Genomic DNA, 23,953 nt, shown 5'->3' on the forward strand with positions numbered 1-23,953 from the left:
ACATCATCATCAACATCATCAACATCATCATCATCAACATCATCATCATCATCATCAACATCATCATCATCAACATCACCAACATCATCACCAACATCATCATGATCATCACCATCATCATCATCACCAACATCACCAACATCACCAACATCATCATCATCAACACCATCATCATCATCATACACACCATCATCACCATCCCTACCATCATGATCACCAACATACACACCATCATCACCATCATCACCATCATCATCACCATCATCACCATCATCACCATCATCATCACCATCATCACCATCATCATCACCATCATCATCACCATCATCACCATCATCACCACCATCACCATCATCATCACCATCATCACCAACATCACCATCATCACCACCATCACCATCATCACCATCATCACCATCATCATCACCATCATCACCAACATCACCACCATCACCATCATCACCATCATCATCAACATCATCATCACCAACATCACCATCATCACCATCATCATCACCATCACCACCATCATCATTATCATCACCAACATCACCATCATCATCATCATCACCATCATCATCACCAACATTACCATCATCACCAACATCACCACCATCATCATCATCATCACCATCATCATCAACATCATCATCACCAACATCACCATCATCACCATCATCATCATTATCATCACCAACATCACCATCATCATCAACATCATCATCACCAACATCACCATCATCACCATCACCATCATCATCATTATCATCACCAACATCACCATCATCACCATCATCATCACCATCATCATCACCAACATCACCATCATCACCATCATCATCATCATCACCATCATCACCATCATCACCACCATCACCATCATCACCATCATACACACCATCACCACCATCATCATCATCACCATCATCAACATCATCATCACCAACATCACCATCATCACCATCATCATCATCATCACCATCATCACCATCATCACCACCATCACCATCACCACCATCATCATCATCACCATCATCACCATCATCAACATCATCATCACCAACATCACCATCATCACCATCACCACCATCACCATCATCACCACCATCACCATCATCATCACCAACATCACCACCATCATAACCAACATCATCATAACCATCATCACCATCATCATCACCACCACCACCATCATCACCACCACCACCATCATCACCACCATCACCACCATCATCACTACCATCACCACCATAATCACCATCATCATCACCACCATCACCACCATCATCACCATCATCACCACCACCACCACCATCATCACCACCATCACCACCATCATCACCAACATCACCACCATCATCACCAACATCACCACCATCACCATCAGCACCATCACCACCACCAACATCACCAACATCATCATCATCATCACCACCAACATAACCATCATCATCACCACCATCACCATCATCACCACCATCAACACCATCACCACCATCATCACCAACATCACCATCACCAATATCACCATCACCAACATCACCACGACCATCATCACCATCACCAACATCATCATCACCATCATCACCATCATCACCAACATCACCATCACCAACATCACCATCACCACCATCACCATCACCAACATCACCATCACCACCATCACCATCACCAACATCACCACCATCATCATCACCATCATCACCATCACCACCATCACCACCATCACCATCAGGCGGGGGGGGGGTGATTTGTGGGTGAGTGAGTGGGTGAGTGGGTGAGTGGGTGAGTGGGTGAGTGAATGATTGAATAAGTGAATGAATGAGTGAATTAATGAGTGAGTGAATGAATAATTGAATGAATGAAAGAGTGAATGAGTGAGTGAGGGAATGAGTGAATGAATGAATGAAGAAGTGATTGAGTGAGTGAATGAATGAGTGAAAGAGTGAATGAGTGAGTGAATGAAAGAGTGAATGAGTGAGTGAATGAGTGAGTGGATTAATGAGTGAATTAGTGAATAAATGAAGAAGTGAATGAAGGAGTGAATGAAGGAGTGAATGAGTGAAAGAATGAGTGAATGAATGAGTGAAAAAATGAGTGAATGAAGGAATGAGTGAGTGAATGAGTGAAAGAATGAGTGAAAGAAGGAGTGAATGAAGGAGTGAATGAGTGAATGAGTGAGTGAGTGAATGAGTGAGTGAGTGAGTGAGTGAATGAGTGAAAGAGTGAGTGAATGAAGGAGTGAATGAATGAGTGAATGAAGGAGTGAATGAGTGAATGAGTGAGTGAGTGAATGAGTGAGTGAGTGAGTGAATGAGTGAAAGAGTGAGTGAATGAAGGAGTGAATGAATGAGTGAATGAAGGAGTGAATGAAGGAGTGAGTGAATGAGTGAAAGAGTGAGTGAATGAAGGAGTGAAAGAATGAGTGAATGAAGGAGTGAATGAAGGAGTGAGTGAATGAGTGAATGAAGGAGTGAATGAAGGAGTGAGTGAATGAGTGAAAGAGTGAGTGAATGAAGGAGTGAAAGAATGAGTGAATGAAGGAGTGAATGAAGGAGTGAGTGAATGAGTGAAAGAGTGAGTGAATGAAGGAGTGAAAGAATGAGTGAATGAAGGAGTGAATGAAGGAGTGAAAGAATGAGTGAATGAAGGAGTGAATGAAGGAGTGAGTGAATGAGTGAATGAATGAGTGAGTGAATGAGTGAAAGAATGAGTGACTGAATGAATGAGTGAATTAATGAGTGAGTGAGTGAATGAGTGAAAGAATGAGTGAATGAATGAGTGAGTGAATGAGTGAAAGAATGAGTGACTGAATGAATGAGTGAATTAATGAGTGAATGAGTGAATGAGTGAAAGAATGAGTGAATGAGTGAGTGAGTGAATGAGTGAGTGAGTGAATGAGTGAAAGAGTGAGTGAATGAAGGAGTGAATGAATGAGTGAAAGAATGAGTGAGTGAATGAATAATTGAATGAATGAAAGAGTGAATGAGTGAGTGAGGGAATGAGTGAATGAATGAATGAAGAAGTGATTGAGTGAGTGAATGAATGAGTGAAAGAGTGAATGAGTGAGTGAATGAAAGAGTGAATGAGTGAGTGAATGAGTGAGTGGATTAATGAGTGAATTAGTGAATAAATGAAGAAGTGAATGAAGGAGTGAATGAAGGAGTGAATGAGTGAAAGAATGAGTGAATGAATGAGTGAAAGAATGAGTGAATGAAGGAATGAGTGAGTGAATGAGTGAAAGAATGAGTGAAAGAAGGAGTGAATGAAGGAGTGAATGAGTGAATGAGTGAGTGAGTGAATGAGTGAGTGAGTGAGTGAGTGAGTGAATGAGTGAAAGAGTGAGTGAATGAAGGAGTGAATGAATGAGTGAATGAAGGAGTGAATGAAGGAGTGAGTGAATGAGTGAATGAAGGAGTGAATGAAGGAGTGAGTGAATGAGTGAAAGAGTGAGTGAATGAAGGAGTGAAAGAATGAGTGAATGAAGGAGTGAATGAAGGAATGAAAGAATGAGTGAATGAAGGAGTGAATGAAGGAGTGAGTGAATGAGTGAAAGAGTGAGTGAATGAAGGAGTGAAAGAATGAGTGAATGAAGGAGTGAATGAATGAGTGAGTGAATGAGTGAAAGAATGAGTGACTGAATGAATGAGTGAATTAATGAGTGAGTGAGTGAATGAGTGAAAGAATGAGTGAATGAATGAGTGAGTGAATGAGTGAAAGAATGAGTGACTGAATGAATGAGTGAATTAATGAGTGAATGAGTGAATGAGTGAAAGAATGAGTGAATGAGTGAGTGAGTGAATGAGTGAGTGAGTGAATGAGTGAAAGAGTGAGTGAATGAAGGAGTGAATGAATGAGTGAAAGAATGAGTGAGTGAATGAATAATTGAATGAATGAAAGAGTGAATGAGTGAGTGAGGGAATGAGTGAATGAATGAATGAAGAAGTGATTGAGTGAGTGAATGAATGAGTGAAAGAGTGAATGAGTGAGTGAATGAAAGAGTGAATGAGTGAGTGAATGAGTGAGTGGATTAATGAGTGAATTAGTGACTAAATGAAGAAGTGAATGAAGGAGTGAATGAAGGAGTGAATGAGTGAAAGAATGAGTGAATGAATGAGTGAAAGAATGAGTGAATGAAGGAATGAGTGAGTGAATGAGTGAAAGAATGAGTGAAAGAAGGAGTGAATGAAGGAGTGAATGAGTGAATGAGTGAGTGAGTGAATGAGTGAGTGAGTGAGTGAGTGAATGAGTGAAAGAGTGAGTGAATGAAGGAGTGAATGAATGAGTGAATGAAGGAGTGAATGAAGGAGTGAGTGAATGAGTGAAAGAGTGAGTGAATGAAGGAGTGAAAGAATGAGTGAATGAAGGAGTGAATGAAGGAGTGAATGAAGGAGTGAAAGAGTGAGTGAATGAAGGAGTGAAAGAATGAGTGAATGAAGGAGTGAATGAAGGAGTGAAAGAATGAGTGAATGAAGGAGTGAATGAAGGAGTGAGTGAATGAGTGAATGAATGAGTGAGTGAATGAGTGAAAGAATGAGTGACTGAATGAATGAGTGAATTAATGAGTGAGTGAGTGAATGAGTGAAAGAATGAGTGAATGAATGAGTGAGTGAATGAGTGAAAGAATGAGTGACTGAATGAATGAGTGAATTAATGAGTGAATGAGTGAATGAGTGAAAGAATGAGTGAATGAGTGAGTGAGTGAATGAGTGAGTGAGTGAATGAGTGAAAGAGTGAGTGAATGAAGGAGTGAATGAATGAGTGAAAGAATGAGTGAGTGAATGAATAATTGAATGAATGAAAGAGTGAATGAGTGAGTGAGGGAATGAGTGAATGAATGAATGAAGAAGTGATTGAGTGAGTGAATGAATGAGTGAAAGAGTGAATGAGTGAGTGAATGAAAGAGTGAATGAGTGAGTGAATGAGTGAGTGGATTAATGAGTGAATTAGTGAATAAATGAAGAAGTGAATGAAGGAGTGAATGAAGGAGTGAATGAGTGAAAGAATGAGTGAATGAATGAGTGAAAGAATGAGTGAATGAAGGAATGAGTGAGTGAATGAGTGAAAGAATGAGTGAAAGAAGGAGTGAATGAAGGAGTGAATGAGTGAATGAGTGAGTGAGTGAATGAGTGAGTGAGTGAGTGAGTGAGTGAATGAGTGAAAGAGTGAGTGAATGAAGGAGTGAATGAATGAGTGAATGAAGGAGTGAATGAAGGAGTGAGTGAATGAGTGAAAGAGTGAGTGAATGAAGGAGTGAAAGAATGAGTGAATGAAGGAGTGAATAAAGGAGTGAGTGAATGAGTGAATGAAGGAGTGAATGAAGGAGTGAGTGAATGAGTGAAAGAGTGAGTGAATGAAGGAGTGAAAGAATGAGTGAATGAAGGAGTGAATGAAGGAATGAAAGAATGAGTGAATGAAGGAGTGAATGAAGGAGTGAGTGAATGAGTGAAAGAGTGAGTGAATGAAGGAGTGAAAGAATGAGTGAATGAAGGAGTGAATGAAGGAGTGAGTGAATGAGTGAAAGAGTGAGTGAATGAAGGAGTGAAAGAATGAGTGAATGAAGGAGTGAATGAAGGAGTGAATGAATGAGTGAATGAAGGAGTGAATGAAGGAGTGAGTGAATGAGTGAATGAATGAGTGAGTGAATGATGAGATGAGTGAATGAATGAGTGAATAATGAGTGAATGAGTGAATGAGTGAAGAATGAGTGAATGAGTGAGTGAGTGAATGAGTGAGTGAGATGAGTGAAAGAGTGCGTGAATGAAGGAGTGAAAGAGTGAAAGAGTGAGTGAAAGAATGAGTGAATGAATGAGTGAGTGAGTGAGTGAGTGAGTGAATGAAGAAGGAGTGAATGAAGGAGTGAGTGAATGAGTGAACAAGTGAACGATTCAGTGCTCCCATGCCTCTTCTGCGTGGCCTGATAACGACGTCACGACGGATGGGGGGCGGGGCTTGATGGGGTGGGGGGGGCGGGGCTTGATGGGGTGGGCGGGGGCTTGATGGGATGGGGTGGTGGGCGGGGCTTGGGGGTATCTTGGTTTGATGGGGGCGGGGCTTGAGAGTGGTGGGGGGGCGGGGCTTGGTGAGGTGGGCGGGGCTTGAGAGTGGTGGGGGGCGGGGCTTCGGGGTTATCTTGGTTTGATGGGGGCTTGGGGGGAGGGGGCGGGGCTTGGGGGAGGGGGCGGGGCTCGATCCGCTTGGCTGACCTCGTGACATTCTCTCCGTCGCCATGGGAACGGCGCTGCTCCTCTGGACCGAGGGAGATGGGGGAGGGGTGATGGAGGGGGTGGGGGGTGGGGGGTGGGGGTGATGGGGGGGTGGGGGGTGGGGGGTGGGGGTGATAGGAGGGTGGGGGGTGGGGGGTGGGGGTGATAGGGGGGTGGGGGGTGGGTGGGGGTGATAGGAGGGTGGGGGGTGGGGGGTGGGGGTGATAGGGGGGTGGGGGGTGGGGGTGATGGAGGGGGTGGGGGTGATGGAGGGGGGGGTGATGGGTGGGGAGGGGTGATGGGGGTGATGGGGGGGAGATGGGAGGGTGGGGAGATGGGGGGGGTGATGGGGGGGAGATGGGGGGTGATGGGGGTGATAGGGGGGGTGATGGGAAGGGAGGGGTGATGGGGGTGGAGAGGTGATGGGGGTGGAGAGGTGATGGAGTGGGGGTGATGGAGGGGAGGGGTGATGGAGGGGTGATGGGGGGTGATGGAGGGGTGATGGGTGGTGATGGGGTGGAGGTGATGGGGGTGGTGTGTGTGTCTGTGTGTGTCTGTGTGTGTGTGTGGTGTTTGTGGTGTGTGTGTGGTGTGTGTGTGATGTGTGTGTGTGGTGTGTGTGTATGGTGTGTGTGGTGTGTGTCTGGTGTGTGTGTGGTGTGGTGTGTGTGGTGTGGTGTGTGTGGTGTGTGTGGTGTGTGGTGTGTGTGGTGTGTGTGTGGTGTGTGTGTGGTGTGTATGTGGTGTGTGTGTGGTGTGTGTGGTGTGGTGTGTGTGGTGTGTGTGTGGTGTGTGTGGTGTGTGTCTGGTGTGTGTGTGGTGTGTGGTGTGTGTGGTGTGTGTGGTGTGGTGTGTGTGGTGTGTGTGGTGTGTGTGTGTGGTGTGTGGTGTGTGTGGTGTGTGTGGTGTGGTGTGTGTGGTGTGTGTGGTGTGTGTGTGGTGTGTATGTGGTGTGTGTGTGTGGTGTGTATGTGGTGTGTGTGTGGTGTGTGTGGTGTGTGTCTGGTGTGTGTGTGGTGTGGTGTGTGTGTGGTGTGTGTGTGGTGTGTGTGTGGTGTGTATGTGGTGTGTGTGTGTGGTGTGTGCGTGGTGTGGTGTGTGTGGTGTGTGTGTGGTGTGTGTGTGGTGTGGTGTGTGTGGTGTGTGGTGTGTGTGTGGTGTGTATGTGGTGTGTGTGTATGGTGTGTGTGTGGTGTGTGTGGTGTGTGGTGTGTGTGTGGTGTGTGTCTGGTGTGTGTGTGGTGTGGTGTGTGTGGTGTGTGTGTGGTGTGTGTGTGGTGTGTGTGCATGGTGTGTGTGGTGTGTGTCTGGTGTGTGTGTGATGTGGTGTGTGTGGTGTGTGTGGTGTGTGTGGGGTGGTGTGTGTGTGGTGTGTATGTGGTGTGTGTGTGGTGTGTGTGTGTGGTGTGTGGTGTGTGTGGTGTGTGTGTGGTGTGTGTGGTGTGTGTGGCGTGTGTGTGGTGTGTGTGGTGTGTGTGTGGTGTGTGTGTGGTGTGTGTGTGGTGTGTGTGGTGTGTGTGTGGTGTGTGTGTGGTGTGTGTGTGGTGTGTGTGGTGTGTGTGGGGTGTGTGGGGTGTGTGGTGTGTGTGGTGGAACAGGTTTGCAGATTTGCTGAGCATTTCTGTGAGGTCTTGCGGGAGGGGAAATCCCTCAGCCTGGAAAACGTCATGGCACAAAGTGGGGATGACCCTGCTGAGGCTGCGGTGCCTCAAATATTGGAAGAGGTCACCCCCTGTGAGTGGCTGGCTGAGGTGCCATCTGTTGAAGGCGATCCAGAGTCTGAGACCAGGGAAGGCACTAGGCAGAGATGATCTCCCAAGCGAAATGCTGAGGGAGGGTGGCGTTTGTGCACAGACTGCCCTATATGACATCATAACAACAGTCTGGAATACTGGATGGGTTCTGCAGGATTGGAAGGATGCCCTGGTGGTCCCCCTCTTTAAGAAGGGGGACCGCACAGACTGTAACAACTACAGGGGCATCTCACTCCTCAGTGTGAGGCCGGGAAAGGTCCTGGCAAGGATTATTCAACATCGCCTTGCTAGGCACGCTGAGGAGAGGCTTGCGGAGCCCCAATGCGGTTTCAGGAAAGGGCGGTCCTGCACAGATGCCATATTTTCTGTCCGTCTGCTACAGCAGAGGTGTAGGGAATTCCAACAAGAATTACATCTCTGCTTTATTGACCTGGGTGAGTGAGTGAGTAAGTGAGTGGGTGAGTGAGTGAGTGACTGACTGAGTGAGTGACTGAGTGAGTGACTGAGTGACTGAGTGACTGAGTAAGTGAGTGACTGAGTGAGTGACTGAGTGAGTAACTGAGTCACTGAGTGACTGACTGACTGAGTTACTGAGTGACTGACTGAGTGACTGAGTGAGTGACTGACTGAGTGACTGAGTGAGTGACTGAGTGACTGACTGAGTGACTGAGTGACTGAGTGAGTGACTGACTGAGTGACTGACTGACTGAGTGACTGACTGAGTGACTGAGTGAGTGACTGACTGAGTGACTAAGTGAGTGACTGAGTGAGTGACTGAGTGAGTGACTGACTGACTGAGTGAGTGACTGAGTGAGTGACTGACTGACTGAGTGACTAAGTGAGTGACTAAGTGACTGACTGACTGAGTGACTGAGTGACTAAGTGAGTGACTAAGTGAGTGACTAAGTGAGTGACTAAGTGACTGACTAAGTGAGTGACTAAGTGACTGACTGAGTGACTGAGTGACTAAGTGAGTGACTAAGTGAGTGACTAAGTGACTGACTGAGTGACTGACTGAGTGACTGAATGACTGACTGAGTGACTGACTGAGTGAGTGACTAAGTGACTGACTGAGTGACTGACTGATTAACTGAATGAGTGACTGACTGAGTGAGTGACTAAGTGAGTGACTAACCGAAGCTGCAGGACTCCTCCGTGGTGCCACTGACCACGCCGTCGAGCAGGGACTGAGTGACTGAGTGAGTGACTAAGTGAGTGACTAAGTGACTGACTGAGTGACTGAGTGACTGACTAAGTGAGTGACTAAGTGACTGACTAAGTGAGTGACTAAGTGAGTGACTAACCGAAGCTGCAGGACTCCTCCGTGGTGCCACTGACCAATCCGTCGAGCAGGGACTGACTGAGTGAGTGACTAACTGAGTGACTGACTGACTGAGTGACTGAAAAAGTGAGTGACTGAGTGAGTGACTAAGTGAGTGACTAAGTGAGTGACTAACCGAAGCTGCAGGACTCCTCCGTGGTGCCACTGACCACGCCGTCGAGCAGGGACTGCAGGTAGAACCCCTGGCGAGAGTAGAGACGCGTCACGATGCCCTTCAGCTGGGGCTCTGCGGGGAACACGTGCGGCACGGGGTCACTCAGGGGTCACTCAGGGGTCATTTAGGGGTCACTCACGGGTCACTCAGGGGTCACTCAGGGGTCATTTAGGGGTCACTCACGGGTCACTCAGGGGTCACTATAGACCCACAGACTCATCACACAGAGACCCATAGACTCACACAGAGACCCACAGACTCACATAGAGACCCACAGACTCACATAGAGACCCACAGACTCACACAGAGACCCACAGACTCACATAGAGACCCACAGACTCACACAGAGACCCACAGACTCACATAGAGACCCACAGACTCATAATGAGACCCACAGACTCATCACACAGAGACCCATAGACTCACATAGAGACCCACAGACTCATCACACAGAGACCCACAGACTTACCACACAGATACCCACAGACTCATAACACAGAGACCCACAGACTCACATAGAGACCCACAGACTCATCACACAGAGACCCACAGACCCACATAGAGACCCACAGACTCATCACACAGAGACCCACAGACTCACCACACAGATACCCACAGACTCATAACACAGAGACCCACAGACTCACATAGAGACCCACAGACTCATCACACAGAGACCCACAGACTCACATAGAGACCCACAGACTCATCACACAGAGACCCACAGACTCACCACACAGATACCCACAGACTCATAACACAGAGACCCACAGACTCATCTCATAAAGACCCACAGACTCATCACACAGAGACCCACAGACTCATCACACAGAGACCCACAGACTCACATAGAGACCCACAGACTCATCACACAAAGACCCACAGACTCACATAGAGACCCACAGACTCATCTCATAGAGACCCACAGACTCATCTCATAGAGACCCACAGACTCACATAGAGACCCACAGACTCATCTCATAGAGACCCACAGACTCACATAGAGACCCACAGACTCATCTCATAGAGACCCACAGACTCACATAGAGACCCACTGACTCTCATAGAGACCCACAGACTCACATAGAGACCCACTGACTCACATAGAGACCCACTGACTCTCATAGAGACCCACAGACTCACATAGAGACCCACAGACTCACACAGAGACCCAGACTCACACAGAGACCCACAGACTCACATAGAGACCCACAGACTCACATAGAGAACCACTGACTCTCATAGAGACCCACAGACTCACACAGAGACCCACAGACTCATCACACAAAGACCCACAGACTCTCATAGAGACCCACTGACTCTCATAGAGACCCACAGACTCACACAGAGACCCACTGACTCTCATAGAGACCCACTGACTCTCATAGAGACCCACAGACTCACACAGAGACCCACAGACTCACATAGAGACCCACAGACTCACACAGAGACCCACTGACTCACATAGAGACCCACAGACTCACATAGAGACCCACAGACTCTCATAGAGACCCACAGACTCTCATAGAGACCCACAGACTCACACAGAGACCCACTGACTCTCATAGAGACCCACAGACTCTCATAGAGACCCACTGACTCTCATAGAGACCCACAGACTCACATAGAGACCCACAGACTCACATAGAGACCCACAGACTCACACAGAGACCCACTGACTCTCATAGAGACCCACAGACTCACACAGAGACCCACAGACTCTCATAGAGACCCACAGACTCACATAGAGACCCACAGACTCGCATAGAGACCCACAGACTCACATAGAGACCCACTGACTCTCATAGAGACCCACAGACTCATCACACAGAGACCCACAGACTCACATAGAGACCCACTGACTCTCATAGAGACCCACAGACTCTCATAGAGACCCACTGACTCTCATAGAGACCCACAGACTCACATAGAGACCCACAGACTCACATAGAGACCCACAGACTCACACAGAGACCCACTGACTCTCATAGAGACCCACAGACTCACACAGAGACCCACAGACTCTCATAGAGACCCACAGACTCACATAGAGACCCACAGACTCACATAGAGACCCACTGACTCTCATAGAGACCCACAGACTCACACAGAGACCCACAGACTCTCATAGAGACCCACAGACTCACATAGAGACCCACAGACTCACACAGAGACCCACTGACTCTCATAGAGACCCACAGACTCACACAGAGACCCACAGACTCGCATAGAGACCCACAGACTCTCATAGAGACCCACAGACTCATCTCATAGAGACCCACAGACTCATCTCATAGAGACCCACAGACTCACATAGAGACCCACAGACTCATCTCATAGAGACCCACAGACTCACATAGAGACCCACAGACTCATCTCATAGAGACCCACAGACTCACATAGAGACCCACTGACTCTCATAGAGACCCACAGACTCACATAGAGACCCACTGACTCACATAGAGACCCACTGACTCTCATAGAGACCCACAGACTCACATAGAGACCCACAGACTCACACAGAGACCCACAGACTCACACAGAGACCCACAGACTCACATAGAGACCCACAGACTCACATAGAGAACCACTGACTCTCATAGAGACCCACAGACTCACACAGAGACCCACAGACTCATCACACAAAGACCCACAGACTCTCATAGAGACCCACTGACTCTCATAGAGACCCACAGACTCACACAGAGACCCACTGACTCTCATAGAGACCCACTGACTCTCATAGAGACCCACAGACTCACACAGAGACCCACAGACTCACATAGAGACCCACAGACTCACACAGAGACCCACTGACTCACATAGAGACCCACAGACTCACATAGAGACCCACAGACTCTCATAGAGACCCACAGACTCTCATAGAGACCCACAGACTCACACAGAGACCCACTGACTCTCATAGAGACCCACAGACTCTCATAGAGACCCACTGACTCTCATAGAGACCCACAGACTCACATAGAGACCCACAGACTCACATAGAGACCCACAGACTCACACAGAGACCCACTGACTCTCATAGAGACCCACAGACTCACACAGAGACCCACAGACTCTCATAGAGACCCACAGACTCACATAGAGACCCACAGACTCGCATAGAGACCCACAGACTCACATAGAGACCCACTGACTCTCATAGAGACCCACAGACTCATCACACAGAGACCCACAGACTCACATAGAGACCCACTGACTCTCATAGAGACCCACAGACTCTCATAGAGACCCACTGACTCTCATAGAGACCCACAGACTCACATAGAGACCCACAGACTCACATAGAGACCCACAGACTCACACAGAGACCCACTGACTCTCATAGAGACCCACAGACTCACACAGAGACCCACAGACTCTCATAGAGACCCACAGACTCACATAGAGACCCACAGACTCACATAGAGACCCACTGACTCTCATAGAGACCCACAGACTCACACAGAGACCCACAGACTCTCATAGAGACCCACAGACTCACATAGAGACCCACAGACTCACACAGAGACCCACTGACTCTCATAGAGACCCACAGACTCACACAGAGACCCACAGACTCGCATAGAGACCCACAGACTCTCATAGAGACCCACAGACTCACACAGAGACCCACAGACTCGCATAGAGACCCACAGACTCACATAGAGACCCACTGACTCTCATAGAGACCCACAGACTCATCACACAGAGACCCACTGACTCTCATAGAGACCCACAGACTCATCACACAGAGACCCACAGACTCACACAGAGACCCACTGACTCTCATAGAGACCCACAGACTCACATAGAGACCCACTGACTCTCATAGAGACACACTGACTCACATAGAGACCCACAGACTCACATAGAGACCCACTGACTCTCATAGAGACCCACTGACTCACATAGAGACCCACAGACTCACATAGAGACCCACTGACTCACACAGAGACCCACTGACTCTCATAGAGACCCACAGACTCACATAGAGACCCACTGACTCTCATAGAGACCCACTGACTCACATAGAGACCCACAGACTCACATAGAGACCCACTGACTCTCATAGAGACCCACAGACTCACATAGAGACCCACAGACTCTCACAGAGACCCACTGACTCTCATAGAGACCCACTGACTCTCACAGAGACCCACAGACTCTCATAGACAAAGGAACATGTCTGTCCCAATTCTCGCCTGAGTGCTGAGAGAGAACATCTCTTTGGCTCTGAGCAGAGACTCGGGAGGAGGGAGGAGAGGGGGGGAGAGGGTGGGGGGGAGAGGGGGGGGTGGGGGGGTGGGGGGGAGAGGGGGGGTGGGAGAGGGGGGGAGAGGGGGGGAGAGGGTGGGGGGGATAGGGTGGGGGGGGAGAGGGGGGTGGGGGGTGGGAGAGGGGGGGGGAGAGGGGGTGGGGGGGAGAGGGGGGGGGGGAGGAGGGGGGGGTGGGGGGGGAGAGGGTGGGGGGGAGAGGGGGGTGGGGGGGAGAGGGGGGGTGGGAGAGGGGGGGGAGAGGGGGGGAGAGGGTGGGGGGGGATAGGGTGGGGGGGGAGAGGGAGGTGGGGGGTGGGAGAGGGGGGGGGAGAGGGGGGTGGGGTGGGGTGGGGGAGGAGGGAGGAGAGGGTGGGCGGGTGGGGGGGAGAGGGGGGGGTGGGGGGAGAGGGGGGTGGGGGGGGGTAGAGGGTGGGGGGGTGGGGGGTAGGGGGTGGGGGGGGGTAATCCCTATCGCTTAACACGCCACGAGCACTGGAAGCACAGATGCAGGCAAAGGCCCCCGTGGGGCCCCAGGTAGCCTCACGCAGGCATGCTGGGGCAAGTGCTGTGAGGGAACTGCGCAGTTCATCTCATCCTCATCGTAGCCAGCGACAGGTGTCATCACAACATCATAGCATCACAACATCATAGCATCACAACATCATAGCATCACAACATCATAGCATCACAAAATCATAGCATCACAACATCATAGCTGGTGTCATCACAACATCATAGCATCACAACATCATAGCCAGCGACAGGTAGCATCACAACAATGGTGAAAGCAGGTCATCGCAAGTGTCGGCTTACCACCACCATCATCACGACACCGATACTCATAGACACCCACAGAGATCCAGACCCATAGAGACCCACAGAGACCCACAGAGACCCATAGAGACCCACAGAGATCCAGACCCATAGAGACCCACAGAGACCCACAGAGACCCACAGAGACCCATAGAGACCCACAGAGACCCACAGAGATCCAGACCCATAGAGACCCACAGAGACCCACAGAGACCCACAGAGACCCACAGAGACCCATAGAGACCCACAGAGACCCACAGAGATCCAGACCCATAGAGACCCACAGAGACCAACAGAGATCCAGACCCATAGAGACCCACAGAGACCCACAGAGACCCACAGAGACCCACAGAGATCCAGACCCATAGAGACCCACAGAGACCCACAGAGACCCACAGAGACCCATAGAGACCCACAGAGACCCACAGAGATCCAGACCCATAGAGACCCACAGAGACCAACAGAGATCCAGACCCATAGAGACCCACAGAGACCCACAGAGACCCACAGAGACCCACAGAGATCCAGACCCATAGAGACCCACAGAGACCCACAGAGATCCAGACCCATAGAGACCCACAGAGACCCACAGAGATCCAGACCCATAGAGACCCACAGAGACCCACAGAGACCCACAGAGATCCAGACCGATAGAGACCCACAGAGACCCACAGAGATCTAGACCCATAGAGACCCACAGAGACCCACAGAGACCCACAGAGACCCACAGAGATCCAGACCCATAGAGACCCACAGAGACCCACAGAGATCCAGACCCATAGAGACCCACAGAGACCCACAGAGATCCAGACCCATAGAGACCCACAGAGACCCACAGAGACCCACAGAGACCCAAAGAGATCCAGACCCATAGAGACCCACAGAGACCCACAGAGATCCAGACCCATAGACACCCACAGAGACCCACAGAGATCCAGACCCATAGAGACCCACAGAGACCCACAGAGATCCAGACCCATAGAGACCCACAGAGACCCACAGAGACCCACAGAGACCCACAGAGATCCAGACCCATAGAGACCCACAGAGACCCACAGAGACCCACAGAGATCCAGACCCATAGAGACCCACATAGACCCACAGAGATCCAGACCCACAGAGACCCACAGAGACCCACAGAGACCCACAGAGATCCAGACCCATAGAGACCCACAGAGACCCACAGAGATCCAGACCCATAGACACCCACAGAGACCCACAGAGATCCAGACCCATAGAGACCCACAGAGACCCACAGAGATCCAGACCCATAGAGACCCACAGAGACCCACAGAGACCCACAGAGATCCAGACCCATAGAGACCCACAAAAACCCACACAGACCCACAGAGACCCACAGAAACCCATCCTAGAGCTATCAACTAATCTGTGTGTCCTCAGGTGTCAGACCCCACTGAGTTCTGTGGTTCGATTGTTTCAGACGCGACCACATGGACATCACAATCGATGGCTGCTCATGATGAAGTGGGCTGATCATGATGATGTTGATCATGATGTGGACGTTCATAGCAGCAGCCAAACAATCGAATCCGAACGTGGAGGCGAGAAAACCGGAGGACCCGGAGACAAAATCCACGCGACCATGATGAGAGAGAGAGAGAGAGACGCAGACTCCACATCTACAGCAGCAGGCATCGTGAGGATCGGGATCGAACCCACGACCTCCTGTACACCAGGCGAGGTAGTCAACATCTCACCCTCTCACTCAGACATCGTCAAGGTCAGGATCGAACCCACGACCTCCTGTACACCAGGCGAGGTAGTCAACATCTCACCCACTCACTCAGACATCGTCAGGAGTCGGGATCGAACCCACGACCTCCTGTACACCAGGCGAGGTAGTCAAAATCTCACCCACTCACTCAGGCATCGTCAGGAGTCGGGATCGAACCCACGACCTCCTGCACACCAGGTGAGGTAGTCAACATCTCACCCACTCACTCAGGCATCGTCAGGGGTCGGGATCGAACCCACGACCTCCTGCACACCAGGTGAGGTAGTCAACATCTCACCCACTCACTCAGACATCGTCAGAGTCAGGATCAAACCCACGACCTCCTGTACACCAGGCGAGGTAGTCAACATCTCACCCACTCACTCAGACATCGTCAGGAGTCGGGATCGAACCCACGACCTCCTGCACACCAAGTGAGGTAGTCAACATCTCACCCACTCACTCAGGTATCGTCAGGGGTCGGGATCGAACCCACGACCTCCTGCACACCAGGCGAGGTAGTCAACATCTCACCCACTCACTCAGACATCGTCAGGGGTCGGGATCGAACCCACGACCTCCTGTACACCAGGCGAGGTAGTCAACATCTCACTCAGGCAGCGTCAGGGGTCAGGATCGAACCCACGACCTCCTGTACACCAGGCGAGGTAGTCAACATCTCACCCACTCACTCAGACATCGTCAGGGGTCGGGATCGAACCCACGTCCTCCTGTACACCAAGCGAGGTAGTCAACATCTCACCCACTCACTCAGACATCGTCAGGGGTCGGGATCGAACCCACGACCTCCTGTACACCAGGCGAGGTAGTCAACATCTCACCCACTCACTCAGACATCGTCAGGGGTCGGGATCGAACCCACGACCTCCTGTAGACCAGGCGAGGTAGTCAACATCTCACCCACTCACTCAGACATCGTCAGGGGTCGGGATCGAACCCACGACCTCCTGCACACCAGGCGAGGTAGTCAACATCTCACCCACTCACTCAGTCATCGTCAGAGTCAGGATTGAACCCACGACCTCCTGTACACCAGGCGAGGTAGTCAACATCTCACTCAGGCAGCGTCAGGGGTCAGGATCGAACCCACGACCTCCTGTACACCAGGTGAGGTAGTCAACATCTCACCCACTCACTCAGACATCGTCAGAGTCAGGATCAAACCCACGACCTCCTGTACACCAGGTGAGGTAGTCAACATCTCACCCACTCACTCAGACATCGTCAGAGTCAGGATCAAACCCACGACCTCCTGCACACCAGGCGAGGTAGTCAACATCTCACCCACTCACTCAGACATCGTCAGAGTCAGGATCAAACCCACGACCTCCTGCACACCAGGCGAGGTAGTCAACATCTCACCCACTCACTCAGACATCGTCAGGGTCAAGATCGAACCCACGACCTCCTGCACACCAGGCGAGGTAGTCAACATCTCACCCACTCACTCAGACATCGTCAGAGTCAGGATCAAACCCACGACCTCCTGCACACCAGGCGAGGTAGTCAACATCTCACCCACTCACTCAGACATCGTCAGGGTCAAGATCGAACCCACGACCTCCTGCACACCAGGCGAGGTAGTCAACATCTCACCCACTCACTCAGACATCGTCAGGGGTCGGGATCGAACCCACGACCTCCTGCACACCAGGCGAGGTAGTCAACATCTCACCCACTCACTCAGACATCGTCAGAGTCAGGATCAAACCCACGACCTCCTGCACACCAGGCGAGGTAGTCAACATCTCACCCACTCACTCAGACATCGTCAGGGTCAAGATCGAACCCATGACCTCCTGCACACCAGGCGAGGTAGTCAACATCTCACCCACTCACTCAGGCATCGTCAGGGTCAAGATCGAACCCACGACCTCCTGCACACCAGGCGAGGTAGTCAACATCTCACCCACTCACTCAGACATCGTCAGGGGTCGGGATCGAACCCACGACCTCCTGCACACCAGGCGAGGTAGTCAACATCTCACCCACTCACTCAGACATCGTCAGAGTCGGGATGGAACCCACGACCTCCTGTACACCAGGCGAGGTAGTCAACATCTCACCCACTCACTCAGACATCGTCAGGAGTCGGGATCGAACCCACGACCTCCTGTGCACCAGGCGAGGTAGTCAACATCTCACCCACTCACTCAGGCAGCGTCAGGGGTCAGGATCGAACCCACGACCTCCTGTACACCAGGTGAGGTAGTCAACATCTCACCCACTCACTCAGACATCGTCAGGGGTCAGGATCGAACCCACGACCTCCTGTACACCAGGTGAGGTAGTCAACATCTCACCCACTCACTCAGACATCGTCAGGGGTCAGGATCGAACCCACGACCTCCTGTACACCAGGCGAGGTAGTCAACATCTCACCCACTCACTCAGACATCGTCAGGGGTCGGGATCGAACCCACGACCTCCTGTGCACCAGGCGAGGTAGTCAACATCTCACTCAGGCAGCGTCAGGGGTCAGGATCGAACCCACGACCTCCTGTGCACCAGGCGAGGTAGTCAACATCTCACCCACTCACTCAGACATCGTCAGAGTCAGGATCGAACCCACGACCTCCTGTGCACCTGGCGAGGTAGTCAACATCTCACTCAGGCAGCGTCAGGGGTCAGGATCGAACCCACGACCTCCTGTACACCAGGCGAGGTAGTCAACATCTCATAGCCATTGCGAGTAGCAGCAGCGCCTATGAAGGCTACCGGCGCTGTGGCACACGAGGGGGTGGGGGGCTACCAGCACCACGCCCGGCCGCCTTTGTCTCCCCCAGTGGCGATGTTCACTACACATCACACCAGGTACTCATTTGAGGCTGAGTCGACCCAGAGGGGGGACCCAGGACCGGTTCAGATGAATCGTCACTGGTGGTGTTGGTGGCCTTGAGCGGGAATCGAACTCGGGTCGACCAGGTTAGGTACACACACACACACAGGTGCCAGGCTAGGTGCACACACACACACACAGGTGCCAGGCTAGGTGCACACACACACACACACACAGGTGCCAGGCTAGGTACACACACACACACACAGGTGCCAGGCTAGGTGCACACACACACACACAGGTGCCAGGCTAGGTACACCACACACACACACAGGTGCCAGGCTAGGTGCACACACACACACACAGGTGCCAGGCTAGGTGCGCACACACACACAGGTGCCAGGCTAGGTGCACACACACACAGGTGCCAGGCTAGGTGCACACACACACACAGGTGCCAGGCTAGGTGCACACACACACACACAGGTGCCAGGCTAGGTGCACACATACACACACAGGTGCCAGGCTAGGTGCACACACACACACACAGGTGCCAGGCTAGGTACACACACACACACACAGGTGCCAGGCTAGGTACACCACACACAGACACACACAGGTGCCAGGCTAGGTACACCACACACAGACACAGGTGCCAGGCTAGGTGCACACACACACACAGGTGCCAGGCTAGGTACACACACACACAGGTGCCAGGCTAGGTACACACACACACACACACAGGTGCCAGGCTAGGTACACCACACACAGACACACACAGGTGCCAGGCTAGGTACACCACACACAGACACAGGTGCCAGGCTAGGTGCACACACACACACAGGTGCCAGGCTAGGTGCACACACACACAGGTGCCAGGCTAGGTACACACACACACACAGGTGCCAGGCTAGGTACACGCACACACACACACAGGTGCCAGGCTAGGTGCACACACACACACAGGTGCCAGGCTAGGTGCACACACACACACACACAGGTGCCAGGCTAGGTGCACACACACACACACAGGTGCCAGGCTAGGTGCACACACACACACACAGGTGCCAGGCTAGGTGCACACACACACACACAGGTGCCAGGCTAGGTACACACACACACACACAGGTGCCAGGCTAGGTGCACACACACACACACAGGTGCCAGGCTAGGTGCACACACACACACACAGGTGCCAGGCTAGGTGCACACACACACACACACACAGGTGTCAGGCTAGGTGCACACACACACACAGGTGCCAGGCTAGGTGCACACACACACACAGGTGCCAGGCTAGGTGCACACACACACACACACAGGTGCCAGGCTAGGTACACACACACACACACACAGGTGCCAGGCTAGGTACACACACACACACACAGGTGCCAGGCTAGGTGCACACACACACATGTGCCAGGTTAGGTACACACACACACACACAGGTGCCAGGCTAGGTACACACACACACACAGGTGCCATGCTAGGTACACGCACACACACGCACACAGGTGCCAGGCTAGGTGCACACACACACACACAGGTGCCAGGCTAGGTACACACACACACACACAGGTGCCAGGCTAGGTGCACACACACACAGGTGCCAGGCTAGGTACACACACACACACACAGGTGCCATGCTAGGTACACGCACACACACGCACACAGGTGCCAGGCTAGGTACACACACACACACACAGGTGCCAGGCTAGGTGCACACACACACACACACAGGTGCCAGGCTAGGTGCACACACACACACAGGTGCCAGGCTAGGTGCACACACACACAGGTGCCAGGTTAGGTGCACACACACACACACAGGTGCCAGGCTAGGTACACACACACACACAGGTGCCAGGCTAGGTGCACACACACACACACACAGGTGCCAGGCTAGGTGCACACACACACACACACAGGTGCCAGGCTAGGTACACACACACACACAGGTGCCAGGCTCGGTGCACACACACACACACAGGTGCCAGACTAGGTACACGCACACACACGCACACAGGTGCCAGGCTAGGTGCACACACACACACACACAGGTGCCAGGCTAGGTACACACACACAGACACAGGTGCCAGGCTAGGTGCACACACACACACACACAGGTGCCAGGCTAGGTGCAGCGGGTTCGTAGCGCTAACCACCGCTCAGAGGCACATGAATATATTAATACAAAACCTGTCAATGCAGCCTGACACACAGACACAGGTCCTGCAAACAATGGAGGGGAAACTACAAACACAGACACACACCGAGACAAAGATCCCCCGGGTAGCCTCAACAGACTGTCGGGGCAAGTGCTGCGAGAGTTTGTGTTACGTCCACTCGGCTCCACATCGGACACATCTCTTCTCGAGCCCGTGCCACCCACTCACCCAGCCACTCACCCAGCCACTCACCCACCCACTCACCCACCCATTCACCCACCCACCCACTCACCCGCCCACTCACTCACCCACCCACTCACCCACCCACCCACTCACCCAGCCACTCACCCACCCATTCACCCGCCCACTCACCCACCCACTCACCCGCCCACTCACCCGCCCACTCACCCGCCCACTCACCCACCCACTCACCCACTCACCCACCCACTCACCCACCCACTCACCCACCCACTCACCCGCCCACTCACCCGCCCACTCACCCACCCACTCACCCACTCACCCACTCACTCACCCACCCACTCACCCACTCACCCACCCACTCACCCACCCACCCACCCACCCACTCACCCACCCACTCACCCGCCCACTCACCCACCCACTCACCCACTCACCCACCCACTCATCCACCCACTCATCCACTCATCCACTCACTCACCCACCCACTCACTCACTCACCCACCCACTCACTCACTCACCCACTCACCCACCCACTCACCCACCCACCCACTCACCCACCCACTCACCCACCCACCCACTCACCCACCCACTCATCCACTCACCCACTCACTCACCCACCCACTCACCCACCCACTCACCCACCCACTCACCCGCCCACTCACCAGCCCACTCACCCACCCACTCACCCACTCACCCACCCACCCACTCACCCATCATTCCATCTCTTCTCTAGCCCGTGCCACCTACTCACCCACTGTGACTCGGAGATGTTGACTACCTCGCCTGGTGTACAGGAGGTCGTGGGTTCTATCCCGACCCTGACGACGCCTGCTGCTGCTACTGCTGCCGCCGTATATTTGGAGTCTGCGTGTCTCTCTCTCATCATCATCATTATCACGGTGGCTAGGAGATGTTGACTACCTCGCCTGGTGTACAGGAGGTCGTGGGTTCGATCCCGATCCTCACGATGCCTGCTGCTGCTGTATATTCGGAGTCTGAGTGTCTCTCTCTCTCATCATCATCACGGTGGCTAGGAGATGTTGACTACCTCGCCTGGTGCACAGGAGGTCGTGGGTTCGATCCCGATCCTCACGATGCCTGCTGCTGTAGATGTGGAGTCTGAGTGTCTCTCTCTCTCATCATCATCACGGTGGCTATGAGATATTGACTACCTCGCCTGGTGCACAGGAGGTCGTGGGTTCGATCCCGATCCTCACGATGCCTGCTGCTGCTGCTGTTGTAGATGTGGAGTCTGCGTGTCTCTCTCTCGATGTCGCCACGCGGTTCATATCATCTGGCTGCAATCACTTTCCACGCGACGATGATGATGATGGTGATGATGGTGGTGATGATGATGATGATAATGGTGATGGTGATGGTGATGATGGTGATGATGATTGATGATTATGATGATTATGATGGTGATGATTGATGATGATGATGGTGATGATGGTGGTGATGATGATGATAATGGTGATGGTGATGATGATGATGGTGGTGATGATGATGACGATGATGATGATGATGATTGATGATTATGATGGTGATGATGGTGATGATGGTGATGATGATGATGGTGATGATGATGATGGTGGTGATGATGATGGTGGTGATGATGATGGTGATGATGATGATGATGATTGATGATTATGATGGTGATGATGGTGATGATGATGATGGTGGTGATGTTGATGATGGTGATGATGATGGTGATGATGATGGTGATGATGATGGTGATGATGATGGTGATGATGGTGGTGATGATGGTGATGATGATGATGGTGATGATGATGATGATGATTGATGATTATGATGGTGATGATGGTGATGATGATGATGGTGGTGATGATGAAGATGATGATGATGATTGATGATTATGATGGTGATGATGATGGTGATGATGATGGTGATGATGATGGTGATGATTGATGATGATGGTGATGATGGTGATGATGCTGATTGATGATGATTGTGATGATGATGACGATGTTGATGATGGTGATAATGGTGATGATGGTGATGATAATGATGATGACGATGATGATGATGACGACGATGATGATGATGATGGTGGTGATGGTGATGATGATGATGACGATGATGATGATGACGATGATGGTGATGATGATGGTGACGATGATGATGATGACGATGATGGTGATGATGATGGTGACGATGATGATGATGACGATGATGATGATGATGATGACGATGATGATGATGATGACGATGATGATGATGACGATGATGATGACGATGTTGATGATGATGACGATGTTGACGACGACGATGTTGATGATGATGATGATCACTCGCCACTTGGTCTAGCAGCTATCATTTGCGATCCCGCAAATTTCGCTTCTATAAAACAGACAGCAGGTTCCTTACAACTCGTCAAATGAAACAACACACCCCGGCCATCATTAGAAGGCCCCGACTCCTATACATTTGAGGGCCAAAGCCTCACCACCGGGGGTCATACGAAGGCCCCGACTCCTATCCATTTGAAGGCCGAAGCCTCACC

The 23,953-nt window shown here is 51.6% G+C and overlaps 1 long non-coding RNA gene and 1 pseudogene across 2 annotated transcripts in view; one reads left to right on the top strand and one right to left on the bottom strand.

Moving 5' to 3' along the window:
* Positions 1-23,953, bottom strand: part of LOC144952169 (fibroblast growth factor 14-like) — a 182,686-nt pseudogene that overhangs the window by 24,989 nt on the left and 133,744 nt on the right. Inside the window, exon 3 of the transcript XR_013640588.1 lies at positions 9,418-9,528. The product of XR_013640588.1 is annotated as a fibroblast growth factor 14-like (transcript). The remainder of the gene's footprint in view (positions 1-9,417; positions 9,529-23,953) is intronic.
* On the top strand, positions 19,097-19,436 carry LOC144952127 (uncharacterized). Its single transcript, XR_013640583.1, has 3 exons — positions 19,097-19,264; positions 19,301-19,364; positions 19,398-19,436. It is a non-coding gene; the product is annotated as an uncharacterized LOC144952127 (long non-coding RNA).

This window comes from Lampetra fluviatilis, chromosome 66 (genome assembly GCF_964198595.1).
Source record: "Lampetra fluviatilis chromosome 66, kcLamFluv1.1, whole genome shotgun sequence".
NCBI classification, from domain to species: Eukaryota; Metazoa; Chordata; class Hyperoartia; order Petromyzontiformes; family Petromyzontidae; genus Lampetra; species Lampetra fluviatilis.